Below are 14,772 nucleotides of genomic sequence, written 5' to 3'. Positions count from 1 at the left end.
GTGAGCCCCCTGGATAAGGCATTCTCAAGAGGTGAATCCTCCCACTCCAGCTTTGGGTCTGCCTGGAAATACTGATGATAGATTCAGAAGATGACCAGAGTGCGGAGCAGAAGCGCAAATCACCAGCACCCAGAAACTTTATCATCCCTCCTATCTCCTCTCTCTGTCCTCCCCAAAATATCCTCCCAGGGATGACTTTAGTACTCTCTCGATAAGTGATTGGGCAGCTCCAATGATGCATAACTTCCCAGGTGCCAGCAGATGACTCAGAGGATAATAATGACAGCCTGGTGCTCTGAGAGCCACAGAAGGTCTTAAATGCTCACTTCCTTGCTAATCACAGGACTTTCAACGGCCACTTTACACACATCCTTTCTGATGAGGATTCAAAGAATGCCACATGAGACCTCCTACGCACGTCTACTCTATTAGCACTATTTTAATTTTGTACAAATCTTTTCCTTTTTCAGAATACTGTTATCTCCTTTGATACAAATAGCACTTCATAGGCAGGACAAATATTAGCAAATCCATCTTACAGATGAAGAAATTGAAGCTTATAGGGGTGAGATGTATTGCTTGAGGCCACAAGGTTGCTGTTACCATTTAGCTACAAGCTGCTCCCACCAAAAAATTCAGTGTAAGACAATGCAGGAATAGTCAGAGGTGAAATGATTAGATTATGAGAACTTTGACCTAATCAGTGGATTAATCCTTTGATATGGATTAACTAGGTGGTAACTATAGGCAGATAGGGTATCACTGGAGGAAGTAGGTCACTGGGGCCATGACTTCAGGGTTTATATTTTGTACCTGGTGAGTAGAAGTCTCTCTCTCTCTCTCTCTCTCTCTCTCTCTCTCTCTCTCTCTCTCTTTCTCTCTCTCCACCACCCCGCTCCCTGGCTGTCATGTCCTGAGCTACTTTCCTCTGCCATACAGTTCCATCATGGGGCCCAGAGCTATGGAGTTGGCCAACTTCAGCTATGGACTGAACTTCTGAAACCATGAACCAAACTAAATATTTCCCCTCTAAGTTGTTTTTATCAGATATTTTGTCATAGCAACACAAAGCTGAATAAAATAGTTGTGATTATGTGGAACTGCTGAAATTTTAACCCAGATTCCTGACTTCAAGTCTGGGACCCCTTCTGTACATCCTCCAAGAGGAGGGTGCAGGCAATAGCCAAAGGTGAAGTGTTTCTATTTTGCAGAAAGAAAAGAATCAAGTGACTTGTCCAAGGTGTAAGCTAAAGTGGGACCAGAACTAGAACCAAGGTCCCCTGAGTCTGTGGTCCTCACTCCTTTTCAATGACTTGGCCTTGCCATATGAATGAGAATTCACATTTGAGAAGAAAATCACCACTGAGAGGCTGAGCACCTGACTGACTCCCCAGAGTCTGGACACAGCACTTACAGAAGGATTCATCTGTCCTTGGTCTCTCACAAAACAGGTTCCCTCTGGCTTCACGGTGGTGGTTGGGCCACAGGCTTTGGCAAACCAACTAGAATTATGAGTCCCAGCTCTGATATTTACTCTCCATGAGTGTTGGGACAAATGACTTAATCATTCCGGTCTTTGGTCCCCTCTTCTGTAAGATGGGATGATAATAGAGACCATGTCACAGGGATATCATGAAGAAAAGCAATAAAATATATAGAACACTAAATAAATTAAAACTACCATTATCAGTCATGAAATGAGGAGTTGGTAGATGGTAAGAGGTCCCAGGGGTAAAAGAGAGGGAAGATAAATAAGATTGGTGACTCTGACAACGAGGCTTGCCCTAAGTGTCCTCAGCCACAAGGTCCAGAGCATTTGCTGAGAACAGAAATGGGAATACCGTCCTCAGTTGTCTGGGAAGCCCTGGCCCCTGACTTACCAGAGCTGGCTTAGCTGCCAGGAAATGGTATGGCTCTGGGAAGCGACCATGAGTCAACCTGGTGTCTCCCCTGCCTCTGCCTCTGGGATCCCTTTCACATGGCAGCAGTGCTCAGCACAGTCTGGCAAGCGACAGGGCCCCAAACCAGCTCCAGCCTCTATCACCAGAAGAAAGCCCCTTTTTCTATTGGTTGGGGAAATCAGCTGAGCCCAGGAGAGACACGAGGCAGGTGGACTAGCTTACTTCAGTGGACACTCTACTCACCTGGGCGCAAGGCATCCAACCATCTCAAAGAAGCCTGGGGGAGAAGGTTTACAGACACAGAAAATAGAGTCTTGATCCTTCTCCAAACCACCCAGCTCATCTAATGCACCATTTCCATGGCATTTATAGAAAAAAAAAAAAAAGCAGTGGGAAATATTAGCTGTTGGATCCTTTGTTGAAAAGAATTTCTTTTTGTTTTTGGCTTTAAGCTGACAGGGACTTGTTATTTGTCTGTAAGATGAGCTCAGGCCTTAGACTGGTTCCTTCACAGACTGGATGACCAGATGGAAAGGAACCCTGCAAAACACTGCAGTCCCCAGGTGACCTGAAAGGTTTGGAGCAATCTACTTCAAATATGAGCTTTTAGCACAAGAGAAAGATAGCAGTCAGAGGTCAAATGCCATGAATAGCACCATGGAAATGGGTCACACCTTTCAGAACCAAAAGAGATTATGCTACTGCAGCATGCTTGGGCCTGACCACCCCCATACATTCGTTATACACCAGCCCCCACCCCCCAAAACATCCTCTCTCTCATGTGCGTCCCCCCATCACTTCATCTTGTCGGTTCCATTCAAGTCCCATTTGTCCCATCTGGTCCTCCAACAGCACTGTCTTGAGTCACCAGTATCCCTCATCCTAGTCATCCAAACTGGGCTGTCTGTCATTCCTCTAAGGGGCTCTTGACTCATAAAAGTCAGAGCTAGAGAGGACTTTTAGAAAAAAAAAATTTGCTCTATTTTCTTCATCTTATAGACAGGGATGTGGAGACCCAGAGAGACACAGGGACTTGCCCAAGCTTACCCATCTAGGGCTGGAGAATTGGACCAAGGAGGCCGGTGTCCTAAATACAGAGAAACTCAGTGTTCTTCCTAGCACAGCCCCCTGGGAAGGCCTGGGAAGGCCTCCCGCAGAGGGCTGAAAAAGGGGCTATGCTTCCCCCAAGCCTATGCCTCATCTTTAAGGGAAGAGAAAACCGAAGTGAAGTTAATGTCCATCCACCTACTTCTCTGGAAGGAAGTCTCAGAGAACAAAAACCTCTCTCTAAAGTAGGCAGTTCAACCCCCAGGGCCACATGAGCCATTAGAAATAGCAGCTGATCTCCCACATTCTAAAAATCTTGCAGAGAAATCAGGCAGGATCTAAAAGAAGTCGCTCATCTGTATAAATAGAGGACAACAAAGTCAAGCTGGGGAGGGTTGGTGACAGAAATCCTTCCAGCTCTCAAGTTCCCTGATTCCAGGTCTCTTGGAATGGACAGGATTTGGCCTGGAGAACAGAAGGCAGAGGAAGTAAGACTTTCATAATGGGCTTTTCAAAGGGTTATAGACAGACAAGACCAGAAAAAGATGAATGTAAAAGAAATAGGCTCCCGTTACATAAGGAAGATCCAGATCAGACATCCCTGAGAACCCCTAAACTGTGAGAAGCCTGAGGCAGGAAATCAAGGAAGAATACAAGGCAGAGAAATCCAACGTCTTGACCTTGGGAGCTTCCTTCAACCTGGGAGGGCAGTGCAGCTGAGAACCTTCTCCCACCATGGAGTTAAATTATGAATTTCCTGGGAGTGAGCCGTCCTTAACAATAAGACCCAGGTTCTCCACGGAAATCCAGGCCTCCTGGAGTGGTCTGCTGGCTGCCTACAGGGGTCAGTCTGTGCAGCAGAACTGAGGGATAAGGTAGTGGTGAGGATCAGAGAATGTTCCAGCAACCAAGGGCTCCCTTTTGTTCTTTTCTCTCCCCCTCTCCCTTTTCAGTGTCCATGTTAATGAAAATAAGCCTGCACAGCTTCTTCTTCAGCCCAAGAATTCGTTCAGAGCAATTTGAAGCCAATTGAATGAACAGGAATAAACGAGCCGATATTGCAGTTTATGGCTGGCTGCTCCAAGACCCCAGGCAGCGATTAGAGGCCCTCGGTCCTTTTTATGCCCACAGCAAGAAGACGGGTGAAAGCTGGTCCACTTTGGAGCTCTAAACAGGAGGTGCGTTGGTGAGGAATAAGATGGGTAATTATAGTCTGTGTTAATACCAGGACGGTGGCTTTGCTACCTGGACCTGAGAAATCATTAAGTGATTGAGTAAAAGATTGAAACAGTGGGAGGCAGTGATTGCTTTGTTAGGCCCATGGACAGACAGGAACGAAGAGTCCCTGTGGGAGGGAAAGACAATTGGTACTTCTGGTCAACCCTGGTTGCTGCTGGATGGACGCTGGCCCAACACTGATTCACTCTCCCTAAGCAGCAGGGGAGATAAGTGTGACACACACACACACACACACACACACACAGGCACACACACATTTCCTTGAAATGTTGCTTGCTCTCTGTTCCCCTTCCTCCTCCACTACCACTGCTGGGGAGTGACCCTGAGGGCCTCTTTGGAGTCGTACACGTTCTCTGTTCCCCAGGACAGAGAGAAGGGACAGGTTTACAGCGCTCTTTCTATGATGTGTCACCGGCTCATTCTTGTGGCCAAGGATATCAATTTCCAAGATGGCTGTCCAGGATTCTGGGAATGTAAGTGGCTTTGGAATCAGGTTTTTTCCTAAGGTTATCAGCTCCCTTTGAGAGGTGAAGTCCACAGTCTTGAACTCAGAACTAGAGGAAAGCGTTACATAGTTATGGTTGACCTTGACTGAGCACCTAAACGTCAGTGAAACATTTTAGAAAGAGGCCCTTGGGATCCGTACAAAAAGAAGAAATGCAATCTTTATCAGGACACCCTATACCCTTAGGCATTTTGTTCCCCTTCACTATTCTGAGAATAAAATCAAAGATAGTGTTTTCTCTAAAACTCCCACCACATACCTACTTTGTTCTGCTTTGTAGCAGCTGCACTGAGGCTATAAAAATGAATAAGGTTTAGTTTCCTGATCTCAAGAAACTAAAGGCTTTTAATGGAGACAGATAAGTAAACATATCATTTCTATCAATACCCCAGAAAATCCCGTGTTGGAAGCGGGTACACGATGTTACAGGAACACAGAAGAATGCACCGAATCCAGCCCAGGCTTGATGTGAGTGTTTCTCAAAGGCAAGGAGGAGCAGTGAGTCAAAAAGAGGAGACCAAACTGTGCTGGTTGCTCTGGCAGAGAAAACAGCACCAGCACAAGCAAGAAGCGGGAAATTGCAAGGTTCATGTGGGGGAAGAACTGCTGGCCCAGCACTATGAAAACATAGAACTGGTGCAGATAGACAGGCAACATGGGATCCGCAGCAGGATTTTTCAGTAAAGATGAAGAGCCATTGAAAGGTTTCAAACTGGTGGGTGAGGGGTAGGGGAAGAGGTGAGGTGTAACCAGATTTCAATTTTTAGACCATGGATTTGAGGAAGTCTTGGGGCAAGGAGACCAGTTAGGAAGCTATGGCAAAAGTCCAGTCCTGAGGAGGCATGATGAGATCTGCCCTCGGTCTGACTTCAGGATGGAGAGAAGGGGAAGGATTTGGGGGATCTTCAGGACAGTGAATGGGTGCTTGATTGGATATGGGTCATGATGAATTCACAAGAGTAAGGATGGCCATCAGACTCCTGGCCTGGATGAGACTGGCTGGATCTGACCAAGAGGAAGACAAGGCTTGGGAGAGGCTTGGGGCTGGTTCCATTTGACAGAGGAAGCCCCAGGGCCTGGAGATATCCTATTGGAGAAATTCTACAGAAATGTTAAAGCCTAGATCCCCGTTGCAGTGCAGCTCAGTGGCTTAAGAAAGGCATTCGACGCCTGGCTGCTTCAACTTCCCCATATGTAAACTGGAATACTCACTCTCCTCGACTCACCTTCTGCAAATAGACTGTGGAAACCAAATATGAAAATGTATTTCAAGCACTTTAGAAATAAAGTTGCTATATAAATACAATGGATTTAAAGTCTCTGCGCTGAGCATTCCCTGGTTTCCTATTGCTACAAAGTAATTTAAGATGCTGAACTCGTTTTGTGATTGTTCTGCTTTTCATGAGTTTTAATATGTGTTTGAAAGATATACAAGTTCAAAAGTGCCATTTGCTTGACTTTTACTCGTTCACCCTTTGGTGTGGTGGAAGAATACGGATGCATATGGAACAGAATATATGTACCTTAGAGGGAGCTGGGAGGCCTCTTGGAACAATGTCCTCACTTTACAAATGAGGACACCATGACCAGACAGAGAAAAGAATGCACTGGAAGAGCATGGGTCACTAGTGGCCAAGCAGGTCCTGCATGCAGACCCTCCGACCTTTACTCTAGTCCTCCCGACCTGGCAGGGTAGGTATCAACCGCAATGCCATAGCCAAGGCACTCCCACCTCAGCCTAGGTGGCCTCCTGTGTGCCTCTGTTCTTCTGCATGAAGAAAGAGTTCTCTGGAATAATGGTTGCAAAGCCCTCTGAAGTTCCAAAGAATTAAATATATATAAATATATACATGGCCCAGACTAATGAGTCTCTCTCTCCTCATTTCAGGGCCAGAACATTTCTAGAGTTAAATAATGCAAGACTGAATATGGATGGGATCACTGACTGAGAGCAGCAGGGTGGAGATGTGGAACTGTGAATAAATTATGGCACTTGAGCCAGAGAGGGGTGCAAAAGGGAACCGGAGAAGCGCAAAAGATAAATGAGCCTTCAGATGGGAAGGATGGAAATGAGAAGATGAGGCTGATCTGGGAATGGGCAGAGCTCACAGTCACAGCCCCAGCTCAGGACAGGACAGGAGAGCCAGAAGCACCCACCCAGGTAGGTAAGAAACCAGGTATACCCAAGACCCTCTATCCTCCTCCAAGGCCTGGACCCCAAGTAAGGGTGTGTATGAACCCCTCAATCTTCTATGTGAAGCCCACCCACATAGGAGGTTCCCCAAGACTAAGCCATGAAACCTAGCTCCTGGGAGATGATTCCCCCACAAGGGATTGCAGAGTGAGTCATGTGGAAGCAACATACATCAATGACCCACATGCACACTTGTGTTTTAAAGGATTTTAGGAATCTAAAAGAATCTAAACTAAAAGAAATAGTTTAAGTTAACTTATAACATTTCCCAAAGCCACCCAACCACAGAAGCCCCCTGCTCAGCTTCACCTGGTGAGACACAGTTGGAAACAACTTCCTGGCCCTTCGTCCTGTCTCCAGATGGTCCCTTCTCCTGAAATGACACTATGTTTGCCTCCTACATGATGGCTCTGAGTTCTGGGGCTCCAGGACCCCTAATTCATCCAGTTTTATCAAAGTTTAGTTTACCCCAATCACCCGAGCAAAAACCTTATCTTCTAAGGATGCAGACCACAATCCAAGTTCATCCAATAAAGCCAGGTACACCCTGAACACTAAGTAGTCAGCTATGGGGTAAAGACGAAGATAAGAAGAGCCTCCAATAAGAGCACAATCCAGAGACAGAGGCAAGGCCAAACAAAACTGGTGGATTCAACATGTGCCAAGTTCAAGTACAAGCTAAAATTAGGGGTCTGGGGTGAGTTCTGTAGATGTTCAGAGAATGGAAAATAAACTGAGAGCTTCCTTTTTTATTTATTAAAATATAAATTGACAAAATTACCCCTTTTTAAGCATACAGCTCAAGGCGGTTGAATATATCAGCGTCGTTTGTCACCACCACACATCCCCATGACTCTGATCTGGTAAAGCTGAAGTTCTATACTTGATAAATAAAGATTTTCCGTTGCCCTCATCCCAGCCTCTGGACACCACTGTTCTACCTTCTGTCTCTGAATTTAACTACTGTAGGTCCCCGTGTTAGTGGAATGGTACAGTATTCATCCTTTTGTGACTGACTGACTGGCTTATTTCACTCAACGTGTCTCAAGGTTTATCCATTTTGTAACATGTCAGAACTTCCTTCCTTTTTAAGGATGAATAATACTCCACGACCTGTATATACTGCAATTTGTTTATTCAAGTAGCTTTCTTGCATAAGGTGGGAGGCAAGTTTTCAAGGGTGAAGGAGGGGGGGCGGTCGATCCAGGTGTGAGAGTCAACGTGGAGGCTGCGGAAGCCTGATGTCTCCATGCAGACTCCATGTCGGGCTCTGGCAAAGAGCTGGTGGAGGGTGTGGCTTGTGCTCAGGTGTGTATGAGGTGTCCACAGGAACCTGGACTGTGGTGACTAAGGAGCTGCCAGTGGCTCCCTGACTAGGGGACTGTGGCCTGGCAAGGATACCCATCCCTATTGTAAGGTAGGTTCTAGAAGGGGAATTGCTCAATTGAGAGTAATCACAACATATCCTAAGAGAAGATAGAGTGACCTGGTATCCAGGACAATCCCCTGCAAATGAAATGGCTTCTATGAGACCTGCTCCTGCAAGAAGTCACCCTGCTGGTTAACAAAGTCCCCCTGCCATCCAGGACCAACTTCTTTCCGACAGGTCATATACTCCCAGGGAAATCCTAGAACTCTGTCACATCACAGCAGTCCCCATGCTCAAGGCATTAAAAATGAAAGTTAAATACTACCCCTGCAAGGCCCTCCCCACCAGCCCGAGCCAAGTGACCCAATGGACTGTCCTCTCTTCCCTCCAGGGAGCTCAGCTCCAGGACCACGGGCCTGTCTCTTCTCTCACGTCCCCTCTGCACTGAACAATGGCCCTCTCATTAGTCGGCCACCTTCCCTGTCCACGGGCCTTTATTACAGTCACTATGGAATCAGTCACTGCACTTTCCAACAAGAAGGAAAAGAGCAATTAGGGGCTTTTGTCTCTGCCTTGCGGCCTGGCTGACATCATCCTCCATTCTCCCATGTGCAGGGCTCATCATTAACCCCCTTCTCTCCCTGCTGCCTCCTGTCAGGAAGTCAAGCCCAGGGACACACAAAGGAACAGTATAATGAGTTGCAGCCCCCATGTCTGGAAAGGCCAGGGCCTTGGAGACACTGGGAAAAGGAAGAAATATACTGGGCAGCCCAGAAGCTACAAAGAGACCCAGATAATCACTGAGGTCATTGGGGCAGCTCACAACCCTGCCTTGGCTGGTCCTGGCTCCAGCAGCTGTCCCTTGCCTAGTTTCTAGCTCAGGGGAGAAGACTACAGGCTGATTGTTTGGGCTATTTGCACAGCACCAAGATCATCCCTAGATGTTAGATATTGCAAAGCCTTTCTTGAGGGCCTTCTGTGTGCTAGTCAATGAGGAAAGGGCAGAATATAAGACAGACCCAGGCCCTGTTCTCAGGAAACCTCAGATAAATTCTGAGCTGGCCAGAATAAGCATGCTTGGAAACTCTACAAAAGGGACCCATAATCCAGTGTCAAATGTCAGGAATCACTTCCTGCATAAAGTAACACTTGGTTAAAGCCAGAAAGATGGGCAGTAGTTCATTCTGGGAAAATGGGCATTGGGGTGATGTGTGAAATTGCCCTAGCATGGGCCAGAAGATGGCCCATCTGCAGAATGCCAGGGCCATGTGGTTGAAATGTGGCAGATGAAGCCAAAAACGAAGGCACAGAGTCTGCGACATCAAGCTTGCCTTCCTACCCCAGGGGTACCAATGGAGAAACCCCTTAGGGGAGACCTCAGGAGACTGCCATCCAGCTTCTGACAAAACACTCCTCGTAAAAGCACACTATGTCCACTTATGCGGAGCTGCAGTTTCTAGAAACACCACCCTTAAATGCAGGTGAAATTGGTCAGGATGGTGAATAGGAAAGAATATGAAGCTTTGAATTCAGGCAGGTGGGATTCAGATCCTAGCTGAGCTGCTTGCCAGATCTAAGAATTGTCCACATTAAACTATCCTCTCTGAGCCTTTGTTTCCTCATCTGATATGGAGAAATAATGTCTCCCTCAGTTGGGAGGGCTAACTGAAAGAATAAGAATACAGTATCTAGCCCAAATCTCACTCATCTTTCCTTAGCCATTGGTCCTCTTTCTCCTTCTGAAATGTAGGTCATTTGTTAGAAAATATGACACTTCATCTTTATGAAGCTTCACTACATCTCATTATTCCTAGTTCCTTGGACTCTTCCCCATATCACATGATTTCCAAGTTCTTTACCTTGTGGTTGCAGATCCCAGGATAATTCCATCCCTAAATATCAGCTGCATGAAGGCAGGGTTCAAATGCCTTACCTCTAACACCCAGCACAATGCCCGGCACATAGCAAGCAATCAACATACCCTAGATGAGTGAATGAACACAGTCTGGACATGATGCTTTTATTAATGCAACCCATGGTGTTCTTCATTTATAAACCATCTGTCATTGTCTTGACTCCTGTCAGTCTAACAGACGAGAACCCCAGGACTTTCATCTATGAGCAGCTATTGTATGAAGCCTTTCTCATCCTACCCACATTCAGTTGGTTTTTAAACTAAAGCAGGACTTTGATTTATACCTTCTACATTTTTATCTTGTTAGTTTCAGTTCATTGTTCTGCCCTGCCCAGACCTTTTTTGAATCTTCACTCTGTCATCCAACACATTAGCTTTCCCATCTCACTTTGCTTCATCTATCAATTTGCTAAGCAGGCCTCCTATGTCTCCATGTATCAGAGGATAAAATGTCAAAAAAGACAGACACATTGTATGGTTCTTTAGGGAAATGGACAAGCCTCCTGTGACCTAGCAATATGGACTTTCTGATCGACACCAACTCATTCATCAATACTCCTTGGGGACAATTGTTCAATCAGTGAGGAAGCCACCATTCAACACACATAAATATATATACAAATCCTAACATCATGTATAGGATAGTGGCTACCAAGTGTCAGGCCTACTGTAATAGTCAGTTTGAATTGTTAACTTGATTGGATTAAGAGATGTCTAAGATTGAGCATCTCTGGGTGTGTCAATGAGGGTGTGCCTAGAATGATTGGCATGAGGGATAGCAAACTGAAGTGGAGACCCTCCCTAAGCGTGGGCAGCACTGTCCAATAGGATGGTGGCTTGGATGAAATAAAGTTGGAAGAACAAGGAAGCTGCAGCAGATGCAAGCTCCATTCTTCTTGAATGGGTTCTTGATTGCTGCTGCAGTTGCCTGAGGACATCAGACTCTCCCTCCTTTGATCTTCCAAAACAGACTCTGCCAGTGATTCTCCAGGGAGTTTCCAGAAGCCTTTGGTGTAGGACTGGAGTAGCATCATTGATCCCTCTTGTTCTGAAGCTTCAGCCTGTTGGACTGTGCAGCTACTGGTGCCTCCAACTCTCCAGCCTGCAGACGGCCATTGTGGACTATCCAACTTCTGGTTGTGTAAGCCAATCTAATGAATCCCCTTCTTATAATCATACCTCCTATTGGCTCTGTTCCTCTAGAGAACCCTGACTAATGTACCTCCTATGCACTATCTCATTTAACTACCCCACCACCACCACAAGGCAGATGTGGCATGGAGAAATGTAGTAGGTAATAGGTAAGCAAGACAGACTGCCTGGGTTTTAGCCCTGACTCTGTCCCCTGCTGGTTGGGTAACTTCAGACAATAAATTGTCAGAGTGGGCCATTTGCTGCAACAAATTACTTCAAAATTTAAGTGACAGAATACTATAAAAGTTTATTTCTTGTGTGTGTCAAGCCCAATCCCATGAGAATGGCCTTCCACAGGAGGGTTTGGGGTCTAAGCTTCCTTATATCTAATGGCTTCTTCTCAGAGCCTCCACTGGGTCTATTCTATTTAGCCGAAGTACAAAGCGGGTAGGAAATTCCAAGACAAGTATAGTTCTGATATGTCCCTGTGTCTACAATCCAGTAGCCAGAATTATTCACAGGACCAATCTCAAAGCACTGGAGGCTGGGAAATGTGGAGCATGTGGCTTGAGGAGTGCTGTCATCTCGGTTTCAGGTACAAGAGCCTGTCCCTCTTACTCACGTAAGCCGTGGACATGATCATGTTGCCTGCTCCACATGTCTGCCTTAGTTGGAGGTCTCCAGACAAATAGGAGAGAGAAAGGAAGAGAGAGAAAAAGAAAAGAGATTTTCTTTAAGGGATTGGCTCACATGACTGAGGTGTCTAGATGTTGGAAATGTGCAGGGCAGACTGGAAATTACAGCAGGAATTCATGATGCAGATTTGTGTTCAAGGGCAGTTTGGGGCAGAATCCCTTCCCATTGGGAGACCTCGGTCCTTTCTCTTAATGCCTTCAACTGCTTGAATGAGGCCAACCCACATCACGTAGGGTAATCTGCTTTCCTCAAAGTATATCAAAATGAGTCCCACTTATATATGTAATTATAATACACTAATTAAAATAAAACTAATAGCAATGAAGGGAGATCAATAGAGTAGAGGAGGAGGAAAGGAAAGAAAGGGAAGGTATTAGAGAATGAAACCGATCAAATTATGCGCATGTATGAGTATGGTATAAAGAATCCACTATTATGTATAATTATAATGCATAAACTTTTAAAAAAAGAGTTTGGAAAATGGTGATACTGACACTTTTTTTTTAGATTAGACCAGGTAAATGGCTTGAGAATTTTTATTATGCCAAACAATTTCAATTTTTTTTATTACATCAAGCTCTTTAGGAAAATATAAAGCCTATATAATAATAATTCAAAATTTTTCCATTAAATTGGGTTAATTTCTAGGAAAACATGAGACATGCTTTTAGAAATTTGGGATAATAAGTAAACTATGCATTTTAATTGGTAAGGAAATATTTTCACTGGAGAAGTGTTTTCAAAGAGTTTTAATTTTTATAATTACTATAAAATAGACTTGATATCATAGGGAATTGTATAAAGAAAAAATAGGGATATTATTGAAAATTAGTTATTCTATGTAAACATAAAGATATTTGCAATGAACTGAATTATACTTGCTAAGAATTTCCACATGCGGATACATTGTTATATAATTTGATATTGTGAGAATTTTTATACTCTTTCTGAAAAAAAAGTTAGTCACATCTTTTTTTTTTTTTAAGAGAGAGAGAGTTTTTTTTTAATATTTATTTTTTAGTTTTCGGCGGACACAACATCTTTGTTTGTATGTGGTGCTGAGGATCGAACCCGGGCCGCACGCATGCCAGGCGAGCACGCTACCGCTTGAGCCACATCCCCAGCCCCTAAGTCACATCTTTAAAATATACTTTTATAACAACATCTAAATGGTTGTTTGCCCAAACAAGGGAGCATCATGACCTCACCAAGTTGACACACAAAATTAACTATCACAATGCCTGAAAACTATATAACCCCAAATAGACAAGTTCCTGATTCATAACACTCAGTAAATACTTGCAATTATTATTGTCCCATTTTACAGATGAAGAAATTAGCACTGAAACAATTAAAGTAACTTGCCTAAAACCACAACTGCCAGACTTTAGTGCCAGTTCCTCTCTACTCCTTCCCAGGGCTCTTCGAGGCCCATTGGTTGTGAGAAACTCTGGCCTGTGGGCAGAGAGTAGGACAGAGGATAAGCCTGTGGTATAAGCTAGGCAGATGGCAGGCTTTGTGCAGGCAGAGTGCCCACCATTGAGTATGTCATGGGTACCCTGAAATATTTGCCAACTAAAACATTAGTGCACCTATAAAGTAATAGATGTGATACCAGAGATAGAACTGGCTCCTCCCCAGAAGAGATGCCCAGGTAATGGGTTTTCTTTCTTGTGATCTTTTATGCCCCCATGTTTATATCATTAGTCTAAGTTAGAGTGAGTCGGTCCAAAGTATTCATAGTGGTAAGGCAGCCTGCTCACAAAGTTCCTCTCAGATGCAAGAACATTGGTCAAGAGTCATCTGGTCAGAGGATGGCAAAGGTGAGCCTGAGACCCTGAATGTAGTTCCCAGGCTGATGACAACAGAAACCTGGAAAACTAACCTAACAGTGACCCACAGACACCTGTGAGTCATCATAGACTGCAGGACCCAGCAAGAAGCGTGACTCCCTGCCAGGGAGTAACTGAAACCGACCAGAAGCGCAGACAGCAGAGAACTTCCTGTGATGGGAGTCTGAGTCAGATGCTGTTTCCTGCCCTCTGCTGCTCCATGAAGCCCCTGGCTGGCCTGTTGTGTCCTCATCCAAGCTGAGCCATTAGCACCATCTCTAGATACTTCCTTCAGCTGAACAGAGCCCTGGTCTAGACATTAAAAGCCTCACATATGGTCATAAAGCCATTGATGGCTCGGAGGACATTCTGACCCATGTTGAGCCTCAGGTTTTCCCTCTGCGACGTGAGTCTAATCTCCACAAGTCCAGCCAGCTGCATGCGAGGCTGTTTCAATGTGGCTTTGGAAACCACAAGGCATCATCCGTGGGCATCACCATTGGCATTACTGTTTTTAGGAACGAGACTCGAGGCAGCTCCCATCCAATAGGGCTCTCTCTCCCCGTTCCAGCTGGTGCAGACTTTGGCAGGGAGGCACACAGACACCAGTTCCTCAGCGACTCTGCCCATGGCCATGGCATCTCAGCCTGTGAAAGCCGATCGCATCTGGCTCCATCCCGATCACCAGGCATTTCAGCCAAATGAAAGGGACTGGAGCAGTGAGGCTTCAGGTTATGCATTCTGTGTAGGCAAACGACGGCGTTCCCAGAAGATCTCCTCTCACCAAGCCCCAGAACCCGAGAATATGTCACCCTTTTATGTAGCAAAAGGGACTTCCCAGGTGTGATTAAAGGTAGCCTTTGGATTGGGAGAGAACACTTGATTACCCAGGTAGACCTGATCTAACCATTTGAGTCCTTAAAAATGGGAAGGTTTCCCA

The sequence above is a fragment of the Marmota flaviventris genome, chromosome 1 (genome assembly GCF_047511675.1).
Source record: "Marmota flaviventris isolate mMarFla1 chromosome 1, mMarFla1.hap1, whole genome shotgun sequence".
Lineage (NCBI taxonomy): Eukaryota > Metazoa > Chordata > Mammalia > Rodentia > Sciuridae > Marmota > Marmota flaviventris.
This window is presented reverse-complemented; position numbering follows the sequence as displayed.